Source organism: Cyprinus carpio, chromosome B22, assembly GCF_018340385.1.
Source record: "Cyprinus carpio isolate SPL01 chromosome B22, ASM1834038v1, whole genome shotgun sequence".
NCBI classification, from domain to species: domain Eukaryota; kingdom Metazoa; phylum Chordata; class Actinopteri; order Cypriniformes; family Cyprinidae; genus Cyprinus; species Cyprinus carpio.
The window spans coordinates 11,646,425-11,670,089 of NC_056618.1; the positions used below are offsets into that span (position 1 = coordinate 11,646,425).

Consider the following 23,665-nt stretch of genomic DNA (forward strand, 5'->3'; position numbering starts at 1 on the left):
AGTTTCTAAAACAGCTTGATCCTGAGTGCTAATAAGATTAGAGACTCAAAGCAGAAGCTTCATTGATGTGCTACGAGAGGACTCAAACTGTGAACTGATGTGAGTAAACTTCACTTTGTGATATTAAAGAGATTCATTTACCTCTGATATGTGAACAAATATATACTTTCAAATATTTGTGAAAAGAGTTTATCAAATTATCAAGTCGGTGCTGTACTCTTGCTTGAACTATTTCTTTCTTGGTGGCAGCTTTGAGTTTTTTTAGCAAATAAAATATTAGAACTCGATTCAAAATGGTGTACAATTGTTTAATTATGTCCTCCTGGTATCACGGACTCGCTCTTGTTTAATACAAACGCAGCTGCTGCCATTTTGCTGCAATTGTTTTGTACGCTGTAATAGATTATAAGAGAAATAACAAACTGGAAAGGTTTTAAAACATTTTCGTCATAATTATTTTATTGCCTCAATTATTTTGTGGTGAAATGTTGTGTAATAAGTGGTTTGCCTGCACCATTTCCCTTAAATGTCCGTTTAGTCTGAATTTGCAGCTTGCTCGCAACTGCTGTCTTCACGGAAGCTTTGCGTTCAAATATTTCAACTCAAATCAATGTTTTGCATCAAATTATTTACTTATGTGGCAATAAGGGGGATAATGTACATCCAGCCGGTTGTTCTCGCAGACTAAACCCCTTCAGGCTGGTACAAGATCCTGATCACCCTGTCGGGGTTTATTCTGTGAGAACAAGTGGCTGGATGTACATTATCCCTTACAGTAGGTAGACAACCAAAATGGGTAATACCGCCGCGCGTACCGCCGTCGCAGGGCCGCTGCGTAAACTGCAAATCAGTCGCGTGTTAAAATCATTTGCGAAACTACCGCCAGGTGGCGCAAAGGGACGGATTGCGAACTAAATGTAATTGTAAAATGAACGGAAGACGTTAAAACAACAATTAACATTATAATATACATTATAACATCCTTAAAAGCCATTAAAAAATAGGATAGTCTTAGGCTACAGTCTACTCATCAAAAATTTAAAGAAAGGCCGTTACACAAAGGCTCTTATGCATGCTATTGTTATTAAACAGTCATTATATATATAGGCATATATATATATATATATATATATATATATATATATACGGATTAAAAGCTAAATGTTTTCATTTCGGTTCATTCTTGGTTAAAAAAATAATAATAGCCTAATAATCTTCAGGTTCCATTTGCAGAGCGCTGGACCATTTGCAGGTCCATTTGCAGGTCCAGCATTTACAAATAATTCTTATTAACTCTGTTATTATTCTTGATTTTTTTAAACTGCTAATGCTTTGCATTTTTGATTTTTGAATTTTGTGTTTGATGTGTGAAATTGTGTTTTGTGTTTTTGATTTGATATATTCATTTTAATTGGGAGTCGTTAGTCGAGCCATGAGGTGCTAGCAGCGGTCCACTTTGGCATATTTTAGCTCATTATGATTTTTTTTTCCGTCAATACTGAAACACGTGTGAAATCCCAAAGCCTATTTTACCTAATGAATAAGAGTTGAGCTTCAAATGGGCAACATGTTTGGATTTGTCCCGAATGATGAGAGAGATAAGCCCTTTAAATCAACCTTACCTTATGCATCACTTTAAATTATTTTTAATTATTAGGCTATTTGTTTAGTTGTTTATAAGTCTATGTTATTATATACTGGAATTATATTTATCCATTAGAATTATATATATGTTAATTCTTGTCTGTTCTGAATAAATTTGTTGAATTTAAAGGATTTGTTGTAAAGTGAAGGGAACTAAAAATATCCTGTTGGTACATTAGCCTATAGCATTATTAGGCCTGCCGTTTAATTTCTGAATGTAATAAAATGCACAAACTTTATTTATTTTTTTGCGTGTTTTCGTGTATGTTTTTATCCAGCTTTATTTTTCCATTGCATCTAAAATGACTTTGTGCATCACATTCACTTCGTGAACAAAACAAATATAACTTCAGATCTGCCTCTGGCGATGCTCAGCTGTGGACGATATGCTCAGCTGTGGAAAAAAAAGGGAAAAAAAGTCAAATTATATTGTTAGTTTCATGGTTACATGCAATCAAGGTCTTCAGATACTATATAAGATACAAGTTCATTTTGACTATTTAACATGCACTGTGACATTTTACCGTTTCAACTTATAAACTCCTTGAGATTTTAAAGTCAGTTTAATAGTATTGAAATTCAAGTTGAATCTAGTATAAAAATATTTTAATTGCTTCAATTATTTCTATGAATTAATAAGTTAGCATGACTTTTTCATCATAGTATTTTTTACGAGCTGTATTCGTTTTCTGAAACCAAGCACCCACTTTTTTCTTTTTTAAATCTATGAATCGCTCGCATATCTCCTACAACTACAAATAAGGGATAATAAAGGTTCTTTCTTTTATTATTTTTTTTATAATGTTTATTCTTGAAGAAAATAAGTATTTATTCTTTAATAAAATAAGGGACAGAATAAGGGACGATCCAAATATTTGTAATGTACAATAATATAGGCCTATATCTGTCTGCAGTTAAAAAGTTATGTTTGTTTTGATTCACCCATTTATGTAGGCTACAATTATTCTAAAAATAAAAATAAAAATAAATAATGTCATAAAAAATGCCATCGGCCTGAATAAAAATTTTATCATTATAGAACTTGGGTAGTACTTTAGGAGGTGAAAATACAGTGAAATTACAAATGGCATGGGATTTTAAAGTATGACAACTGAAGGTCTATGAAACATTTCTATGATGCATTTTTTTAAACAAGTTTTCAACTAAAATATTACTATTTCAACCATATAGCCTGTGAATAAATAAAATGCTTTTTACTTTTCAATGAAAGAACACTGAGAGTGTAGGTTGCTTCTGGTGTTGGATTTGTACTTCAATATAATGAGCTCCAAGTTTAAGAATAGCCTACAGTGTTTTTTTTTTTTTTTAACTCTCTATTTAACAGCATTAGCTCAATGAAACACGTCTTTCTTCAGGTAGACTGAATGTTTTCCTGCCTTGCTAAATGTTGGGCTCATGATCAATAAGTTGTATTCGCTCAAACTGATTTAGTAAAATCAAACCACGGACGGTGAAGCTGGGTCAGTTAGTGCGAGTCATCCTTGCTGTGAGGGAGAAGCTGACGGAGGATTCTGCTTGGTCTTAAAGCCTTCTGCAAATGCCTACGTTCACAAATAACAATGATTTTCGCAAAAATAATGATTAATTATCAATTGATAATTTGTTATTATTTTGGTCTTGTGAAAATAATAATATGGGCTGCGAGAAAATAATGAATAAAAAGAGTAGGGCTGCTGTGAGTGCAGGCATGTTTCAACCCCATAACATGAGAACCCACCGTTCCTCACAGCCCAAAAACAGACTGAATTCAGTTCAGCTGGAGGGGGTTGGGGTAGTTCTGTATCGCTTGTGGGGGTCGAGATAAAGGTGTGAATCTCTTGCTCTTTCATATGGACAGTGTCTTATGAGGGTATCAAACTTGCAGAACAGGTTTTAGGACAACTTAAAGAAAGGTTTGATCCACTTCAAATGTTGACTACTGTATAGCGCAATAAAGTTTATTAGTTATTATAACTTAATTTCAGAGGAAGTTGCCTTAACTCATTAGGGCTGGGCGATGGGCGTATGGGCTAAAAAATCCGATTTACGATTTAAATCGACTTTTTTTTTTTGCCTCTCTACTTAAAATCAATATTCAAATAACAAAGAAATTGTTCAAAACAAGTTTTAATATAATTCTTTATCATTTACCAGTCAAATTTAAAACTGAGACAATATGATTAATAAAAAGCAGTAACGTTATTACCTTAATGCTGGAAATACCTTTATTTTAATTATTTATTTTTTAGGCTATTGTGTGCAAACTTTTTTTCCTTACCAAACGCCAAACTAATAACATTGTCAGCATTAAAAAGTATGATTGCTGCTTTCTGCTGTGCAAATTTTGTTTGTGATGAAAATAACAGTACATGTTCGTCAGTTATTTTATCTACAGATCGATGCATTCCTTACAGATTTCAAAATCAGTTACAGATGAAGCAGCACTGTAAAATAACATTTGTTTGAATGCATTATTGCGACAGCGATTGCGTGTGAATGTGCTGTATGTGTTTAAATCATGCTTTAACCCGACAATAATCAGTAAAAGGAAGACAAACTCCTTGAGAACTAGCCTGTAACGCTCGACTATTGCCGTCATTAGAGAGTTTAGAGAGATTAGAGAGATTGTGTATCAAGCTATAGCTAAATATGTTTATCATGTGAATTCTTGCTAAATATGCAGTTATATTACGGACTGTTGGCGTGAATTGTATTCGTGATGGAGATTTGTTAGATTTGGGAATACACATGCGTTACAGACATGACAAAAAACTTTTTTTGGGAGTTTTGGGAGACATTATATTTTGTAGATTTTATGTGATTTAAAATGCACAAACCAGAAGCACAATATCTGCAGAGAAGGGCTGGCCATTCTCAAAACATAAAATATTGATTTTATTTCAATTTTCGTTTTTGTGTTTCAGAGGAAAAATCAGTGTTAAGGCATCTCTCCATTACAGACCGTTCTGAAAGAAGAATTTATAGGCTTGACATTTATCCTGCTTTCATCTGTGAATATTAAATATTTTAACTAGCCTATAGTGTTTTTCTTTCATTTTCCCCGACTGCAGTCAAATATAACACTTCGGTGAGGCAAAGCTGACGTCTGTTTGCGAAAATGTGCTTTGATGCGCTTGTTTGAAAACTTGTGATTAAAGCGCCACTCAGTGGTCAAAAGCTGCAAATGCACTTTGCACACGCCGCGGCGGCGGTACAAGCGGTGGTATAACCAACGTTTTGGATGGCCACTGTGATGAATAATGAGAGGATGCAAGATGCAAGTAAACAGTTTTAATTATAATGAGGGTCAGAGTAAAGACACAGGCCGGGGACAAACACTCAGGTGGTGGTGGTGAAGCAGGGACGAGATGGCGATCCGGTGGTGGTGCGGTGAAGAGCGTGAAGAGAACCCCAGGAACCGTTGAACATCTAGACGACACGAGGAACTGACGAAATCCAAACGACACGAAGAACTGACAAAAATCCAACGGAGAACGGGGCTTGACGAGACACAAGAACAGGACGCACACCAGGGAACAACCACAACGATCTGACAACATGAGAGGGAATTTACTGACATAAAAGGGAGGTGAAATCAACGACAGCTGGTGACATTAATTAACATTAATCAATGAGTAACCACACCCACGCAATTACACTCACACAGACACCTCAGTGTGAGACAGCCGATTCATGAACCGTGACAGTACCCCTCCCCCTAGGAACGCCTCCTGGCGTTCCCCGACAACCTTACCTGTCGATTGTAATCATCGATAAGGGAGTGATCCAGAATGTCCCTAGCAGGAACCCAACTTCTCTCCTCCGGACCGTAACCCTCCCAGTCCAGCAAGTACTGAAATCCGCATCCCCTCCGTCTCGAGTCCAGAATGCAGTTTACCAAATACGTGGGTTCCCAATCTACGAGTCGCGGCGGGGGGGGGGGGGAATCGGGGCATGCGGATTAATGGGAGAATAAAACACGGGCTTGATTTTAGACACATGGAAGGCGGCGGGGTGAATTCTCCTGTACGCCGGAGGAAGTTTGAGTCGGACTGCCACCGGACTAATAATTTTGGTGACAGGAAACGGGCCAATGAATTTGGGAGCTAACTTGTTAGACACGGAGCGGAGAGGAATATTCTAAGTAGAAAGCCACACTTTTTGACCCGTTTTCGACGTAAACGGGAGGCTTTGACCGGTGGCGATCGGCCTTGGCCTTCATGCGCCCCCCTGCTTGGAGTAGAGTCTCACGGGCTCTAGTCCAAGTACGGCGGCACCTCTGGACGAATGCTGTGAGCGGAGGGGACCGCGACTTCGGATTCCAGACTAGGAAAAATTGGTGGCTGGTAACCTAAACTACACTTAAATGGCGAGAGGCCTGTGGATGACACTGGCAAACGAATTGTGGGCGTACTCCACCATAGAGAGCTGTTGGCTCCAGGAGGACGGATTCTTGGCAACCAGACATCGCAAACATTCTCTCAAGGTCCTGATTGGCTCGCTCAGACTGACCGTTGCTCTGGGGATGATAGCCCGAGGACAGACTGACCGTGGCCCCCAGTAATTTACAAAATTCTTGCCAAAATTTGGATACGAATTGGGAACCCCTGTCAGAGACCACGTCCATCGGGAGGCCATGTAACCGAAAGACGTGATCTAAGACAGTGACTGCTGTCTCCTTGGCTGAAGGGAATTTGGGCAAGGGGATGAAATGTGCCGCCTTCGAGAACCGGTCCACTACGGTTAAAACGTTAAAACAACCGTCATGCCATTAGAGGGCGGCGAGGGCGGTGACAAAATCTAGTGCGATATGGGACCAGGGTCTTGAAGGGACAGGCAGCGGTTGATCGTAACCCGTCTAGGGGTCGGTTAGATGTCTTACCAGTGGCACAGACTGAACAAGCCAAAACAAAATTGTGAATGCCGCGAGCCATAAGTGGCCACCAGAATCGTTGCTTAACTAGAAAACTAGTGCGAGTCACTCCTGGATGACAAGCCACGTTGGAACAATGACACCATCGAATAACGTCGGGCCGTAACCCCTCCGGCACAAACAAACGACTCGGTGGGCATAACCAGGCGGAGGTGTTACCCCTTCTAAGGCTGTCTTAAACCCTTCGATTCGATCTCCCATACCAGAGTGGAGATGACAACTTTCTCAGGTAAAATACACTCGGGAGTGACCGGGCGGTTCGGATGGATCAAAAATACGAGATAAAGAGTCGGGTTTGATGTTTTTAGACCCGGGGCGGTTACGAGAGAGCAAAATCAAAACATCTGAAAAAAAGAGCCCACCTAGCCTGCCTGGAGTTGAGTCTTTTAGCTGATCTGATGTATTCAAGATTCTTATGGTCGGTCCAAACGATAAAAGGTACCCCAGACCCTTCTAACCAATGACGCCACTCCTCCAACGCTAACTTAACTGCCAACAACTCTCTGTTACCAATGTCATAATTACGTTCAGCAGGAGATAATCGATGAGAAAAGAACGCGCATGGATGCATCTTATCGTCTGAGGAAGCGCGTTGTGAAAGCACTGCTCCTACTCCCACCTCCGACGCTTCGACCTCCACCACGAACTGACGTGTGGGATCATCAGGGGTGACGAAAGAATGGGAGCCGAAATGAAGCGACTCTTGAGGTTGGTGAACACACGCCTGGAAAGGGCACTCGGCAGTGTTCGACCACCTGAACGTCGTTTGGGGAGAGGTCAAGGCAGTTAGAGCTGCGACTAGTTGGCTGAAGTTGCGAATGAAACGCCGGTAAAAATTGGCGAACCCCAGAAACCGCTGTAGGGCCTTACAGGAATCTGGACTTGGCCAATCTACCACAGCCTTAACCTTGTCAGGGTCCATGAGCACTCCCTCAGAAGAGATGTACTCTAGGAAGGGAACAGACTGTGCATGAAACGAGCATTTCTCCGCCTTGACAAAAAGCCCATTCTCTAAGAGTCTCTGGAGCACTCGCCTGACGTGTTGAACATGTTCCAGGAGAGACGAAGAGAAAATCAATATGTCATCCAGGTAAACATATATGAATTGATCTACCATGTCTCTCAACACGTCATTCACAAGTGCCTGGAAAACCGCTGGGCTGTTGGAAAGCCTGAAGGGCATAACCAAATATTCAAAGTGCCCCCTGGGGGTATTAAAAGCGGTTTTCCATTCATTCCCCTTCCTGATGCAAACCAAATGATATGCATTGCGTAAGACCAGTTTCGTGAAAAATGGATGCTCCCGCAACCTCTCAAAAGCTGAAGACATCAACGGCAAAGGATAAGAATTCTTTACCGTGGATATTGTTCAGCTCTCTGTATCAATGCAAGGCCGCAGAGAACCATCCTTCTTTCCAACGAAAAAGAACCCCGCCCCCGCAGGAGAAGAGGAAGGCTGGATGAACCCAGAGGCAGAGAATCAGAAATATATTTCTCCATGTCCTCCCTCTCAGGAACAGAAAGAGAGTAAAGTTTGCCTTTAGGCGGAGTCTTACTTGGCAGTAGATCTATAGCACAGTCATAGGAACGATGCGGAGGGAGAGAAGCAGCACGGGGACTTACTGAACACTTCCTTCAGGTCGAGGTACTCCGCGGGCACGTTAGACAAATCCGCTGCCTTACTCTGAAACAAAACACAGAACCAGACCACAGAGGGACAGGCAGACACTAAACAAGATTCATGACAGTGGTTACTCCATGTGGAAATAGTGTTAGTGCACCAGTCGACCTGGGGATTGTGTTCAAAGAGCCACGGGTGTCCCAAAACCACTGGTGCAAGTGGTGAGTCCATGAGGAGAAATGAGAGGGTTTCGTGTGATTGCCAGAAGTGATGAGGGTGATACTCTCGGTGGAATGAGTGATCCGGGGAAGTTCTTGTCCATTGAGTGCGTTGACGGTGATCTGGTGCGAGAGGGGAGAGTGATGGGGATCTGCAGCTGAACAGCCAAAACTAAAAATCCATGAAATTACCCTCCGCTCCCGAATCCAGTAGTGCATTGGTGCAGTGTGTCGACGTCTGCCATCTCAGTCTTACCGGGAGGAGGGTCGATGATGGTGATGAGGGCTTCTCGGCGGAGATCCCTTCCGATAGTAGCCTCATACTTACTACCGGGCCTGCTCTTTTACCGGACAGGAGTGGATGAAGGTGGCCCGCCCGGCCGCAGCAGTATAGGCAAAGTCCCTGGGATCTTCGCCTCTCTCTCTCCTCCCGGGAAAGCCGAGCTCTCCCCACCTGCATGGGCTCATGATCGAATGCAGGGCTGACCGCGCTCGCACCATCGGCCTGGTGGTTCTCTGGGCTGGGCTGTGGGCGGCTGGGACGCGTCAGTCGGATTACGTGATTAAGACGCGCGTCCACTCTCAGGGCCAGTTCTATCAGTCCGTTCAGTGTCTCTGGTAAATCCATGGCGGTATATCTCCTTATAAACGCGGTCAGCCAGCCCATGCAGGAACATATTCCACTGCGCTTCCTCGTTCCAACGGCACTCTGCGGCCAGGGTGCGGAACCGAATGGAGAAGTCCGCCATCGAGCCTTCTCCCTGTCGCAGTTCGGCGAGTAAATAATCTGGCCGCCTCCTTACCCGCCACTGCCCGATCGAAAACTCTCCTCATTTCTTCGGAGAGTGCCTGGAATGAGGTGCAGCAGTTGTGTCCGTTATCCCACACCGCCGTTCCCCAAAGCACTGCTCTTCCTGACAGCAGGGTGAGCACAAACGCTACCTTGGTCTGTTCGCTCTGAAAAGTATGTGGTTGTAAAGCAAAATGCATGGAACATCTCGTGAGGAATGCTCTACAAAATTCAGGCTCACCGGAATATCCTTCTGGTGTGGGTAGGCGTGGCTCTGGTCCTACCGCTGCTGCCGGCGCTGGTGGTGGGGGAACGGGCGGCGTGGGGAGCGCAGTGGGAGTCCGTAGAAGCTGTAGCTGTTGGGTGAGCTCGGACACCTGCTTCACGAGTGCTGGTACCGCTCGACCTGTGCCTGAGTTGTTTTCTTCCTGTTGGTCCATACGTGAGATACTGTGAGCGATGAAATCCTGGAGTTGAGAAGTGCTTGCTGCATCCATGTTTGGTCAGATCGTTCTGTGATGAATAATGAGAGGATGCAAGATGCAAGTAAACAGTTTTAATTATAATGAGGGTCAGAGTGAAGACACAGGCCGGGGGCTGCATCCATGTTTGGTAACACTCAGGTGGTGGTGGTGAAGCAGGGACGAGATGGCGATCCGGTGGTGGTGCGGTGAAGAGCGTGAAAAGAACCCCAGGAACCGTTGAACATCCAGACGACACGAGGAACTGACGAAATCCAAACGAAACGAAGAACTGACGAAATCCAACGGAGACCGGGGCTTGACGAGACACAAGAACAGGACGCACACCAGGGAACAACCCACAACTATCTGACAACATGAGAGGGAATTTACTGACATATAAAGGGAGGTGAAATCAATGACAGCTGGTGACACTAATCAACACAATGAGTAACCACACCCACACAATTACACTCACACAGACACCTCAGTGTGAGACAGCCGATTCATGAACCGTGACAGCCACCTACTGTACATAAACCTGTGTGATCAGGACTTGTGTGTTAATGTACAGTCTCTGTATGAATGTATATAAACTGTTTGAACACAGCTGATGCTTTCCAGATGAAGCCATCTTTAACAGAAATCTTGCAGATGTACGTGTGCTATCTGGGGTTGTATCATTAATTACACATCTTATCACCACATAAATAAAGATGAGGACATAAAGAAGAAAGCCTTTTAAAAAGACAAATGGCTAGAGAATACCCATAATACACTATGAGAGTCGCGCACCGAATGATTTCCCACATCTCTCCAGAAGATGAATCATCCATCCATTCATTTTACAAATTGCTCGTCCACAGTGTAATACAACACAAATATAAATTAATTGTAAATTGATTATTCAATTATTTAATGAGGGTAGCATCAACTTTAACAACAAGACACACTTTGAACAATGTCTCCTCAAGTCTACTATTAACAGGAATCTCCTGTGGTTTGGTTTGAGGGTAAATACAGTCAGTAACTGAGGCACAAGCTAATAGCAGTTGTGTTTGAATGAAACGATTGAGAGCGCGGTGCTGTGATACGAGAGAAGTCAAAGAAACGCCCGACTCAAATACCGTATGACTGTGTGTTATTCTGCGCTGCTAATGACAACACACCTAATGAATAACACACCTCAGAATGTCACGACTGACCAATCAGAATCCAGTATTCCAGCTAGCTGTGCAATAATTTCACTTATTTACTGAGACCAACACAAACATGTTTAAACTAGAGGACAAACAGCTTTAACTAGTGCAACATTTAACTGAAAGCTTTTGGTTTTAGGACAGAATCACATTTGTGTTTGTTCACAAATATGTCATTTATTATATTTGGTGTACACTCGTTAGTGTGTGTTTCTCTTTATATTGACTCAATAGAGACACAAACAGAATAAAATTCATGTTCTAAATGTATTATATTTAAAACACAAATACTGTTTAATAAATGTTTTCAAAATCAGGTATAGTCAGTAATTAATGTGATTTCAGGATTTTAATGTAATTTTTTTTTTTTTGATTTTTAGTGTGTTTTTTGTATTTTGTTTAATTTGTACTTTGTTTATTTTAATTCTGTTCCACCTTACAGTGTAGATACAGATCCATCACCAGATGATGAATGCTGTATATCATAATGTGAAGTGGTCTTGAGAGGAGCAGTAAACATCAGCTGAAGATCCACAGAAGAGCTTCACTACTGTGTCTATGAGGAGAAATAAATGTGTGATAAATGTGTAAATGTGATCCATACAGGTGAAGAGACTCAGACTTTACAATGAAATAATGCAGCATGTGTGTTAGAAACATGATATTGAATGATTAATGTTGCTTTAGTATTCAAGCAGATGATCATTGTGTTTAATGTATAAGCTGGAACAGAGGAGGAAGAAGCTCAGATGAGTCTGTCTGGCTCTTCAGTTTAATAATATTTGTATTAAACTCATTCATAATGATTCAGATGTTTAAATGTGATTGTCAAGTGCAGCACTTAAATGTATCAAAAGATATAAAGCAAATCTACAATTTGTGAAATTTCCATGTTACTTGAAACATTTCCATGATCTCTCTTACATTTTCTACACATTGTTATTCTATTTAATTCTATATTAAGTTAGCTATGTGTCTGTCTGTTGCTAACAATCACAAATGCTCTCATTACAACAAACAAAGCAGAAACACAGTGTAAATAAAAGCTGGATTGTGCAGTTTTTGACAGATGAAATTGATTAAAACGGGAGTTTTCACACACAGTGAGTTTGTGCTGAACTGACTGACAGCTTCAGTGTTTAGAAATGCTGCGCCTTTTACTCGCTGTTTGTGTCATTTTATTCACTATTTGAAGAAAAGGTTGTTTTTATGAGACTTTGTGACTTTCCTACAGAAGTACAAAAAATATACTGTGCTTCTCTTCATTTTCATGTCATTCTCAACAGTACAAACAGCACTTTTAAAATAAATTGATTAAAACAGTTTATTAAAAACAGTAGTTCTGTGTGGAATATTTTCTCTAATCATTTATTTAACAGCTTGTTGTCCATTTTCTTTTTCTTAGATGCAATGTGGATGTTAACAAAATCCTCTTAAATGATCTGATGTTCAGGAAAACACATTTTACACACATTTTGTTTGATTTTTAAACTACTTTTCTCATCACTCCTTTTGTATTTGGAATAAATATCACATAAACAAACAATAAATACTTTTTTAGACATTGGTTTGAGACGGTCAGCTGTTGATTAATGGTTTTTGAGTATTAATGAGCCATGTCTTAAATTTCAGTGTCATATTTCAGCTGTAGAATATAGTATTATCATGAACTCTGTCTGTCAAAATACTTTCTCTGCTCAGAAATCAGGGCTCTTGGTGTAAGACTGTAAGGTCTTGAGAAAGTTGATATTTGTTAAGAGAAAAATGTAATTCTTTGACATGTTACTCTGTGTGTCTTTTGTCTTCCACCTTTAACGCTATAATTATTCAGGGTGGGTAAGGATAGTCAAATCTGGACTAAACCATAAAGCACTCAGCGCTCGCAGACTGAAGTTCTTCAGGGATGATGTAGAAGACTCTCTTGTGCTTGTTCTTGTTTGAGCCCCAGTTGGTAGTTAAAAGTAAAGTCTCATGGGAGTCAGTAGGAACAATAAAATCTCCACATCAATGTCTGTGACTCATGACGGATGTCCTTCCTCTGTCTCTTATGTTCTGTCTGTGTCTAGTAGTCTTCCTCTTCTTCATCGTAATCTTCGTCTGGTTCAGATAAATAGCAATATCATTATCCATATCCAAAATCCATATCCATACAGTAAGTCTTTGGTTTCTTGGCCCTCGTCCCGTTTGAGATCATTTTTTGTTCTGAGTCTTTATCTATAAACATGGCTTTCCTTTTTCTGAAGGAAGCTCTGAAATTATGTAATCTCACTGTACATACCTTGCACAGCATAAATGAGTACATGCTCTGAATAAACATAAAAGATGTATTTTCTTAATGATCACTAGTATAATTCATGGAAAGATGACAAAATGTATTAAACATATACTTAATAAAAACAAAGAAATATATGCCAGTATTTTCTATAAAATAATTAAATTAGCCAACTTTGTTTAAATGAGGGATTGCAGAAATGAGTACACCCGAGATTTAATTCAGAAAATGTATAATATTCTAGTACTGAGTATGTCCTCCAGAACTTAAAGTATACTGTTCTGACGCTTCTTGCCACTGAGTGTACAAGTTCATGACAAATTTTCACATCTGTGCTGTTTAAATCCTAAAAGATGACCTTCTTAAATGCTCTGGTCTTTAATGGGGAGTGTTGCTCAACTCATCTCTACAGAATCCTCCACAGCTGCTCAAGAGCGTTAAGACTTTGTGAAATACATGTCCACTGAAAGATTTTCATGTCAGAAGAATTCATATCATCATTGTCATGTTGAAATAATGGCCAACAACTCTGGGAATGAGGAGAGGGTAGCATCTTCTGCTTCAAGTTTGTGTATTATATCACACAGTAGTGTGTGAATTCATGCCAGCGTTGATAAAGCACACCTTAAGCACTCATTCATCCCTATAGAAGAGCTTTACTACCACTGAACGACTCTGTGGGAACCAAGCACTTCTCTCTCCAGAACATTCTGGATGCTATTGCATCCAAAATGATTGACTTGGTCTCTTGAGACTAGAGTATGGATTCCCAGAAGTCTATGTTGTAGATATGTGCCTTAGGTTAAATGAGTTTATTGTGCTTTGGTAGTTCTAGTGGTTACAACAAGCATGCATGTCACTTCTGCAGGCTGCATCTTACTCTGTGAGATAAAGCGTCACTCTTTTCATAGCTTTTGCTGGTTCTGAGACACTCGCATGGTATTTCTCCTGCTCTTTTTCTAGCAAAAAAATCACTCATCATTAAATGAAAACTTAAAGTGAAGACCTGATTATTTCAGGAGCCTTGTCACAAGTCCATTGTTTTTGAATGTCGGTGCTACTTCTGCTATATTTTCACACTTAAAACAATGATTTGGTATTCCTCTTGTACCATTGTCCTCTTTTATGCTGAGAAATAAGTCTCCTGGCAGTTATCTCACAAGTGCTTCCACTGCTGCCAGAATTAAGTCTGAGTATGATTCAGTGGGCTATATAACACTTTTAATTGTCAGGAAATTACATTGTTTTTTTTTTTTTGTTTTTTTTTTTTGTTACTTTCAGGAATGTGTACTCATTTTTGCAACACAACATTTTATCACTTTGATAAGAAAATCTTATTTTGCTGAATAATTTAAACATTCTTCTTTGGTAACTGACCAAGCAGACTTGTTGGAACATTATATCTCCAACAAACCCTAACATGTCTTCTAAGTAAAGAGCAATTACTGAATTTATTAAGTTTTAGAGGAGTGTACTCATTTATGCTGTGCACTGTATATAATTTAATATTATCAGCTGTGATTTAGTGTTTTCAGTTCTGCTTCCACTGTTTGATGGATTGAAATGTTGTTATTTGGTCTTTCTCTCTCTTGTTTCCCTCTGATGTGCAGAACAAATTGAGTTCTGGTTAAAGTTGTCTTGTTATCTTGGATGATGTGCCCAGTCCATCTCAATCAGCTTCTTATGATGATGCTATCCATACTTTCTTAATTGCACCGCATGAGTAGTTGTTGGTCAGAGATGTTTTGGATCAGAAGATCTACAGGATTCTGGAGGTTTCATGTGGAAAGTTGTTTATCAGGTGGCCTCTGTCATTCTCTAACATTCAGAGCTTAAAGTAAGGTGAAAGGACACAGATCTGCTGATACAGAGTCATTTAGTGTTGGACCTCCACATATTGTTCAGTGTTATAAAGCTGTTGCTGGTCTTGCTAATGCGTCTCGTGATGTCATTGTCTGCCCTCCATCACGTCTAATGATGAAGCCCAGGTCTACAGACTCCTCATTTCTACAGAGGTCTGCTCCTGTACTTTAATTGGTGAGGGGTTTGAGGTATTCAGTGTTATCATCTCTGTTTTCTGCTTGTTGATCTTCGAGTCTAGTTGTCTGAGTCCAGATGTTTTCTCTGGTGAGGGTGTAAGAACAACAGCTAATCATCAGTGAAGTCAAGATCTTCTCTGGATAATGCTCTACTTAAAGAGACGAACACTTCATGAGTCAACTGTCAGCTTTCCTCACAACAGAGGACTCAGACTCAGATGTTGACAAAATAACCTTATAATATTCATACACTAGACAGTTGAGTACCTAGCGCACAGTATGCATGCACAGTGTGTAGTGTGTCATTTAGGATTTAATTTGGATATAAATTAAATCCAAACAATGGCCATTTAGCTTTATTAATGAATCAAAATGAAAGCTTCAAATGGTCAACAATTGAACTACTTAAAGTAAGTTTGTTTCTATGATTACTGTTATTTGGGGGAATTATGAAAGGATTTAATTTCATATATAGTTGCTGTTTTCACCTCATTCATTGTGCTGATGTCTTCAGATCACAAATTCAGAGACTTTCAACATAATTATAATAATAATAATAATAACTGTTTTTTTTTTTTTTGAGAATCAGATCTGGTTTGTTTTATTTATGTAGTTTATGTGATGATGACTGGATTGATTATTGTTGATGTTAATTTTTGTTTGATCATAGAAATAAATTACATTTTAATAAAAATATTTCACAATATTACTGTTTTTGCTGTATTTTGGATTAAATAAATGAAGGCTTGGTGAGCAGACTTCTTTAAAAACATTAAAAAAATCAAAACCTTTTGACTGGTAGTGTATTAAAACACAATTTCTAAAGTGCCTAAATGTCAAAATTAATAATGATCACTTTGGTACATTGAGAAGGCATACATATAAAAATATTAATAATAATAACAAAAATAAAAAATAAAAAAACAGGGCAACGGGTCAAATCAGCCGCCAGGCCACCGTGATTTCAAACCATTTAATCTGGTTTCTATATATCGTGTATATATTATTTTACTTTTATTAGTTTAATTTTGTTTTTGTTTGGTGTTTGCTGCAGTTTGGTGTTTGATGTTATTATAGAGACACACAGACACGTTAACTTCTGCGTTCGGGGGATTTTGTGCAGATAGCCTATAAGTCGTAATATTAACAAAAAATCGTTATGCAAACTTGTATAAATAACGAAGCGTATAATATAAGAGATAAATGATGATGAGTTAAAACCCGTTTATTAAAAACCTGCTTTCAGATGCTTCATAGGTACAGTGGACCGAGTTTCTCGACTGAACGATTTACAGATCTGAGAGTTTAAGAGCGATTTTTCTGCGAGGTCATACCATGCAAGGGAAATGAAACAGTACAGCTTTAAGATCGTTCATTATTGTTTCAGATATGCGTTTCCCAAAAATGCACTTAACGCAATCGCAGGTATCTGTGCTTTAAGAGCTGCTTAGAGGAGGTCCGCTGTCCGTTTGTCAAGTGCAGTTAGGATTATAAAAACTGTCCGTTTGTCAAGTGCTGAAATCTCATCTTATAGAATGACTCGTGATTTTAGTACACGCTCGTTTACTAAAAGAATTTGTTGTGTGATTTCCTCTAGTGGACAACATTAGTATTACGGCCTTGATGTATGTTTTCTTGAAACTTGACTTATTTATTCAGAATGTCTTGTCCATGTGAATGAATTTCTGAGAATTTATGGATCCAAACACTGAAACTGATCTCCCTTTATAACTTAAAACTGGTCATTTTTGATTGTTGCAGCTGAAATCATCACTACATAATGTTTGTTTTCATCCTTTACTCTATAGGTCTGTGATACCATACTACTCCACAGTGTTGGGCACACCATGGAAGCTAACAAGTTCTCCTTCACTTACACTATAAAACACCTTGTGTTAGTGCCACTTTGCTTCAAGCAGACAGGTTTGAACAGTACACAATGGTGTTTCCTGAAGATGCACTGAGCAGGACTCTGAAGGTCTAATTCCGTTTAGTTGCTCAGTGAGAGTAATCTGAAGACAGAGCGCACTCTTAAAAACTAGTCTCATTTACTTCAAGGAAGAGTTCAGGAGCTATCGTGGTGCTGTGGACCTTCTCCAGCTCTAAATTTATGGAGAACAATGCTTGAGGAAGTCTTTTCAGAGACTGTCACTCTTCCTCAAGATCCTCATCAGCACACCCATGACCACAGCAGAAGTGATCTGAGAGCTGCTTCTCAACCTTGAAAAGAATGAAGACTTTTCTGAGAAATAGCAGGACCCAGGAGAGGCTGAATGCATTGTTCATGCTGTCACTGGAGAAGAGACTGGGAGAGATGACTGATTTCAACCAGAAAGAAACCAGGGAGAAATCTGCAAGCCAGAAAGAAAGGAGAGCAAAATATATGTTCAAATAGTGCTACTGGCCAGTGATTAGGCACCTTCATAGTGTGTGTGTGTGTGTGTGTGTGTGTGTGTGTGTGTGTGTGTGTGTTGAATGATTACCTTGATTACTTAACTCATACTGATAATACTACTATAAAACTGATACTGATAATAAAACTACTGCTGATAATAAACCCACATTGAACTCAAATTCACTGATTCAGGCGGGGTACATTTATTGCATTCTTTAAACAGTTGACTTTTTTAACATTAACATTTTTAATATTTTATCTAGCAGTAATGATACAAAATCACCTGATTAAATGGCTATTTACAGCAGCCTTGCATTACTAACAGTTTACTAGCGTCGACTTTTCAGTTTGTTTGTGCACAACCCCCAAAAGTGTTTAGGTTTTACACATTGGTTTTTTTAGCAGCCAGGCCGTCACTGGGATTCACAGAGCTTAGTTCATAGAAACGAAAATGATGGTGTATAAAATGTAATTTTTATAATGAAGATTTATAATATTCAGGAAAAAGAAGGCGGTGTCACTAATGAGGGGAGATGACTGATTTCAACCAGAAAGAAAACCAGGGAGAAACAGAAAAGAAGAGGTTTTGTTCACTCTTAGAATAGGACACACTGGACTGAATCAGACACTGTTCACTCAAACAGACAAACATCAACAGTTGTTTGTTTGAAATCACTGTGAGGTACAGTCCTACATTACAGAGTCAGTTTGTTACGTGTGTTATCAACATGTTATGGTGTATGAAATGTATTTTTAAATCATTATAATATTCAGGAGATATTATAAATCAGAAACCGAAAGAAGATCAACTGGGCTTAGAATAGGACACACTTGACGAATCAGACATGTTCAAAACAGACAAAAATCAAACAGGTTTGTGTGAAACTGTGAGGTAACAGAGTCAGGTTACGTGTGTTACTGGGAGTGTAGGAAATATATGGAGGAAAGAGGGAAATGATTCAAATGATAAAGACAGACATTGTAAACGTTAATGTTCAAAAGCTTTAGAAGGAAGCACCATAACGGTTTCGTGCAGTTAAAGGTGCCTTCCATGAACTGGTCACTTCCTGGTTGCACTTCCTTCCGGAAAGAAAGGAACCAGCAGGGGGTGCTGGCGATCAGCACGAACAGCCCCTAGGAACCAATCATCCAGCCAAGAGCGCTCGGGACAGTGTGGAGATTCCACTCAAGCCCGATGCTCTTAGCTGCCCGGGAAAAGCACGGCTGTCAGCTCGGGATTGGACTCGGGCAACGCTGGCAACTCCCGAGGGAAGCAACGCAGCCAAATCCTCATCTCCTGAGGACTCAAGCCCACCTTGTGATGCAGCGATCGACATTTGGTCTTCCTTGTGATGCGGCGCTACACATCTGGTCTTCCTCCTGGGCCCCGAATGATATGTCAGGAACCTGAGAGGGTTGAGGGGGGTGTGGCCCGAGGAGGCTGGCTCGTCGGGGAAGCCCACACGGTAACCCTCAGATCACCTGGCCACCAGCCGAAGTAGCCCTCTTACTAGAAGAGGAGCTAGAACGGGGGTGTGGCAGAGGGGGACTCTATACCTTTTAAGATAATTGAGTCTCGATCTTAACGCCGAGATGTTCATGTTCCCGCAATGAGAACATGAGTCATCCACAAACGCAGTCTCAGCGTGCTGAAAAGCCCAGACACGTGACACAGCGATCGTGGCCATCACGAGGAGCGATATATCGACCGCACCCAGAAACACACGGGCGAAATAACATCTTTAAAAAGACGCAAATTCAACCCGTTTACTCTTTTAGAGACAGGAAAAAGCTCATAGTGGTGCTGAAGCGCTCAGGGGAGCACGGGAGCTGACATGCAGGAAACCCAGACGAACCACCGCTGAATCACGCCATCACACCAACACCAGCTGACTCGCTTGTAACCACTGAACCGATGAAAGCAGCAAAGCGATGCAGTGGCGTAGGCAGAAATTGTATTTTGGGCGGGCCATTAAAAAAGTGGGTGGGCCTATAGTTTTTCCTAGAAAAAATATGACTTAAATAACCTTAGAGAGTGGAAAAAAGAATAGAAAAACTGCAAAAAACAGTTACACCTTTATTTTGCAATATTCGGTAAAGGCAATAACAAAACACTGTCTAATCATCATGTTCAACCAACAGAGCTCAATAAAGGCTGGAAAAACCACCAGCATAGACAATGACCTGTCTATTTTATTCAAGTTAGTCAGCAGTAAAAGTAAAAGAAATTCAAATAATGAAAACTCTCAGCAGAGCATGGTTTGAAATAAATAACACACTCCCTAATTTCTGTTAAATCAACCATATACAATGCAATCAGCCTGGTGGAAATTAAGCTTTTGTGCCAAAAAAATAGCAATTCATTTAAACAATGTAGCCTATAAGGGCATACAGCTATACACAAACACACCACTAAGTTAAATCACTTCACGGTTAAACAACAGGGCCTACCTTTGTTGTTTTCATTCTACAAAACAAGACGCAAGCACCTGGGTTTAGTGTTGAAAACAGAAATTCTCTCATCATAGTCCAAAGAGTCACAAAGTTCTTTTTCAAAGGACAAAAGGCACAGGTTTTTGAGGCGGGTAGTACTCATGGATGCTCTGAGGTCTGTTTTTCCTACCTGCAGTGGAGAACAGTCTCTCAACACTACAAGAAGGTCATGGGAAGGGTGATGATGACTTGAAGTAGTTTCTTGAGTTTGGAATATGTCAGGAGCACAAATGTCCAATACTTCCATGAGGGGACGAAAATTCCAGGCTATTGGCTATTTTCCGACGCAGTTGCTCAATGAATACTGTTAGTTTCAGCATCCTCAACCAATATATGAAAGTGATCACACGGGGCCCGCAGAGAATCCTTCTCTGCAAAAGTCTTAGACTGTGGGAAAAAGTCGCTGCTGCTTTGCCCTATTCCATACTGATCCTCTTGGAAACGATTGTCCAGCTCTGTCAGCTGTCTGTCAAGGATGTCGTTCCATATATGTCTTAGGTCATCATCATTTCTCACATTTGTTGCTTCCCCAAACTAGTTGTAACCACCTGATCCTGCAAGACTTGCCGAGACTTTTCTCACTCTGGTCTGAGGTGTGATGTCCCAGCTCGTGATTTCATTTTTCTGCATCAACTCTTCCATTAGCTTCATTACTTGCTCAAAATCACACACTGGATTGTCTCTAAACCGAGCAAAGCTCTCTTTTAGTCCCTCAATTAGGTTGATGCACTCAGGAACTGACAATGTTGGGCTTTGTAAACCTTGTGTGGCAAAATCGCTTGTCTGAAATAATTTTCCAAATGTGACGAGTAAAAATAATAACTTTTTTGTTTGTATTTGTTTCAGCGGGGGACTGCGCCTCAACCTTCGACTGGCCGCAGCTTTCCGCATACTCAGCAAGCACTTCTAATATTACGTCAAGTAACATCAGTACTTTGCTCACTGCTCCGGATTTGGAGCTCCAGCGCGTGTCTGTGGATCGCTCAAGTTCCAAGCACCGGCGTCCTGGATGAAGCTTGGTGCTTTGGTGAGTGTTTGGGATTTGGAGCTCCAGCGCGTGTCTGTGGATCGCTCTATTGTTGAGTGTATTAAAAAATGTTGACATGCCCAGACACCTTTGATGTTGCACAGAGTACCAGATTCAATCGGTGAGAATTGCAGTGGACATACAATGCTTGAGGAAAAGTTCGTTTCAAAATCACATGCACACCTCTCTTGTTTCCTGACATAACAGATGCTCCGTCGAAACCGAAGCCAACACACAGAGATGGGTCCAGTTGCAGTGGTTCAATCACCTGTAGTATCTTTTCTGAAATACCACTTGTGCTCAGGTCACTTGTGTCCATGAACCCGATTGCCCGTTTCTTTTATTTTCCCTGCGTGAACAAATCTCACACAAACCGCCACCCAGTTCACAGTTTGACTCATCCTTGTATTCATCTGCCATAAGAGCATAATAGGTGTTTCACAAGACTCTGCTTTGATTTTACGCAACAGCAATGAGGCTGCGGACTCCAGCAGGTCATTTTGTATATCTGGGCTCATCAAAGTTCCGTTTCTGGGCAGCTGCTCTAGAGCGATTTCGGATCCGTGGATCATATTTTGCACAGGAACAGTTCTATATAGTTTCCTTTATTGAAAGCATCTTCATTTTCCCTGTGTCCACGTAGGGGATGTCCTGCCTTGCTTGGCACAAACAGCACAATGTCTAAAACAACTTTTAGATGGTCCCGATTCCTTTCAATAAATGAATAGTCCATGGCATCACGGTTCATTTGATTTAACACATTTCCCCGACCTGCAGTTTGGTTGGCCTTGTAGCCTTGAAATTTATCCAGTGAAACGGAGTGGGGTTTGCTCATCTGGTGTTTTTCACATGCCTGCCGCAGTGCTTCCAGTCCACAAACCCCTCTCTCGCAAATGGGCTGTCAGCTCCGCTGGGAAAATGTCTGCACATTTTACAGAAAATCGCGTCCTTAATTACACTGTACTCCAACCAAGAAAAATGTCCATAACCACTTTGATGAGAAACTCCTTGATTTCCATTTGAAAGTGCAGGGAAATACCTTCAGATTGGGTGTGAAGGTGGTTCATCTATTGCAGTTAGATCGGTGGGTAACACCGCGTCAGGCTGACCGGGAGAGAGCACTGGCACTGCCGCCAGGGCAAGAGCAAGCTGCGGCCACCACCAGCCGCCTGACTAGCTTCTTGTGGGTTTAATGAGTCTGAAGAACTGGGCTGGGTGGACTCGACAGATGAAGGCAGTGGCGTGTCTTCTTCCTCAACTCTTTTTTTTTTTAAATAAAACATTAAAGAAACTTGTTTAGCCATTATTATGGTGATGTTAATACAAATTGGCTAAGGCCGCCAGAGCCCGCCGCTCAGAGAGTCTTCCTGTCGCCCTAGCAACCATAGCAACCAGTTAGGCCTATGTTCAGGAGGGACGCTTTCTACAACTTGCTTCAACAATCTCAATTTTATTTCGGAAAACCACAAATTAAACACACACACACACCGTCAACAATAAATCAGGTTTATATTAATATATTTTCTTAAATACATTTGAATAATTAAAAATAACTAAAACTGTATTTTAATCAAACTTGCCTGGGCGGGGCAGTGAGTAATGTGGGCACGGCCAGTGCTGCCCTGGCCCATTACTGGCTACACGCCTGAAGCGATGTGCTCGGCTCCGAAGCGGAAAGCTTGAATGCGAGTTGCTTGCGCTGCTCCTTATATATACCCACACAGCGGGGCGGAGCTCGTGATGCGAATCCCTCAGACCAAGGTACATTGTGTACCATTGGCTCGTTTTGTTACCACTCGAGACCCCATCGTCATTCTCTTTCTGACGTAACGTAGAACGTGACTGACTGAAAGGGAACCACATACACCCAACCATGTGTTGTTTATAAAGGGATGTGCCTTGAATGCAGAGTCTCTTTTAGAAATAATGATGGAAGGGGTAAAAGAAGAGGTCTGTGAAGCAGACGATGTGAACACAGCTCCACACTTCATGTTCAACACTGAATATGAGACACCCTGACATTCATTGAAAACTGTTTAATGTATCACAATGCCAAAACCAATATGCGCACCTACCAATTTTTTTATTTATTTATTTATTTTTTTGTATTTTTGATTAAATTAATGTATATGTATATAAATGCATGATATTGATGGTTGTTTATTTATTTAATTATGTGTTGTTGGTTTGTTTGTAAATATATATTTCTGTATTAAACATTTATGGACAGTCATGGTTTTCTGTGTATCTAGTCAAATTTATTAGTAATGTATAATATTAATAATATGATAATAACTAATGCTGCTATCTAGAAAAAGGTTCAAAAAGGAACTGATGAGGGCCATTAATCCACCTTTAAGTGGAAGTTTCCAATTAAAACCTTTCAAAAGGCTCAAAATGAACCTTTAAGGTCCCCCCACAGTTGCAATCTCCCGGAACCTCAAAAGGTTCATTTTTGAACCTCCTAAGAGTGTACATTCAGTACTGTACATTACTCTATATGCTGGGGGGGAAATATGAACTAATCGAAGCAAATATGAATTAATTGAAAGACTGTAACTGTAAGCAGTAAG

The 23,665-nt window shown here is 40.5% G+C and overlaps 1 protein-coding gene and 1 pseudogene across 10 annotated transcripts in view; both read right to left on the reverse strand.

The window, feature by feature from the left end:
* The window catches only part of LOC109103223 (NLR family CARD domain-containing protein 3-like), a 1,793,396-nt gene that overhangs the window by 204,956 nt on the left and 1,564,775 nt on the right, over window positions 1-23,665 (reverse strand). The gene's annotated exons all lie outside the window — the stretch shown is intronic.
* The window catches only part of LOC109081476, a 257,452-nt pseudogene that overhangs the window by 172,657 nt on the left and 61,130 nt on the right, over window positions 1-23,665 (reverse strand).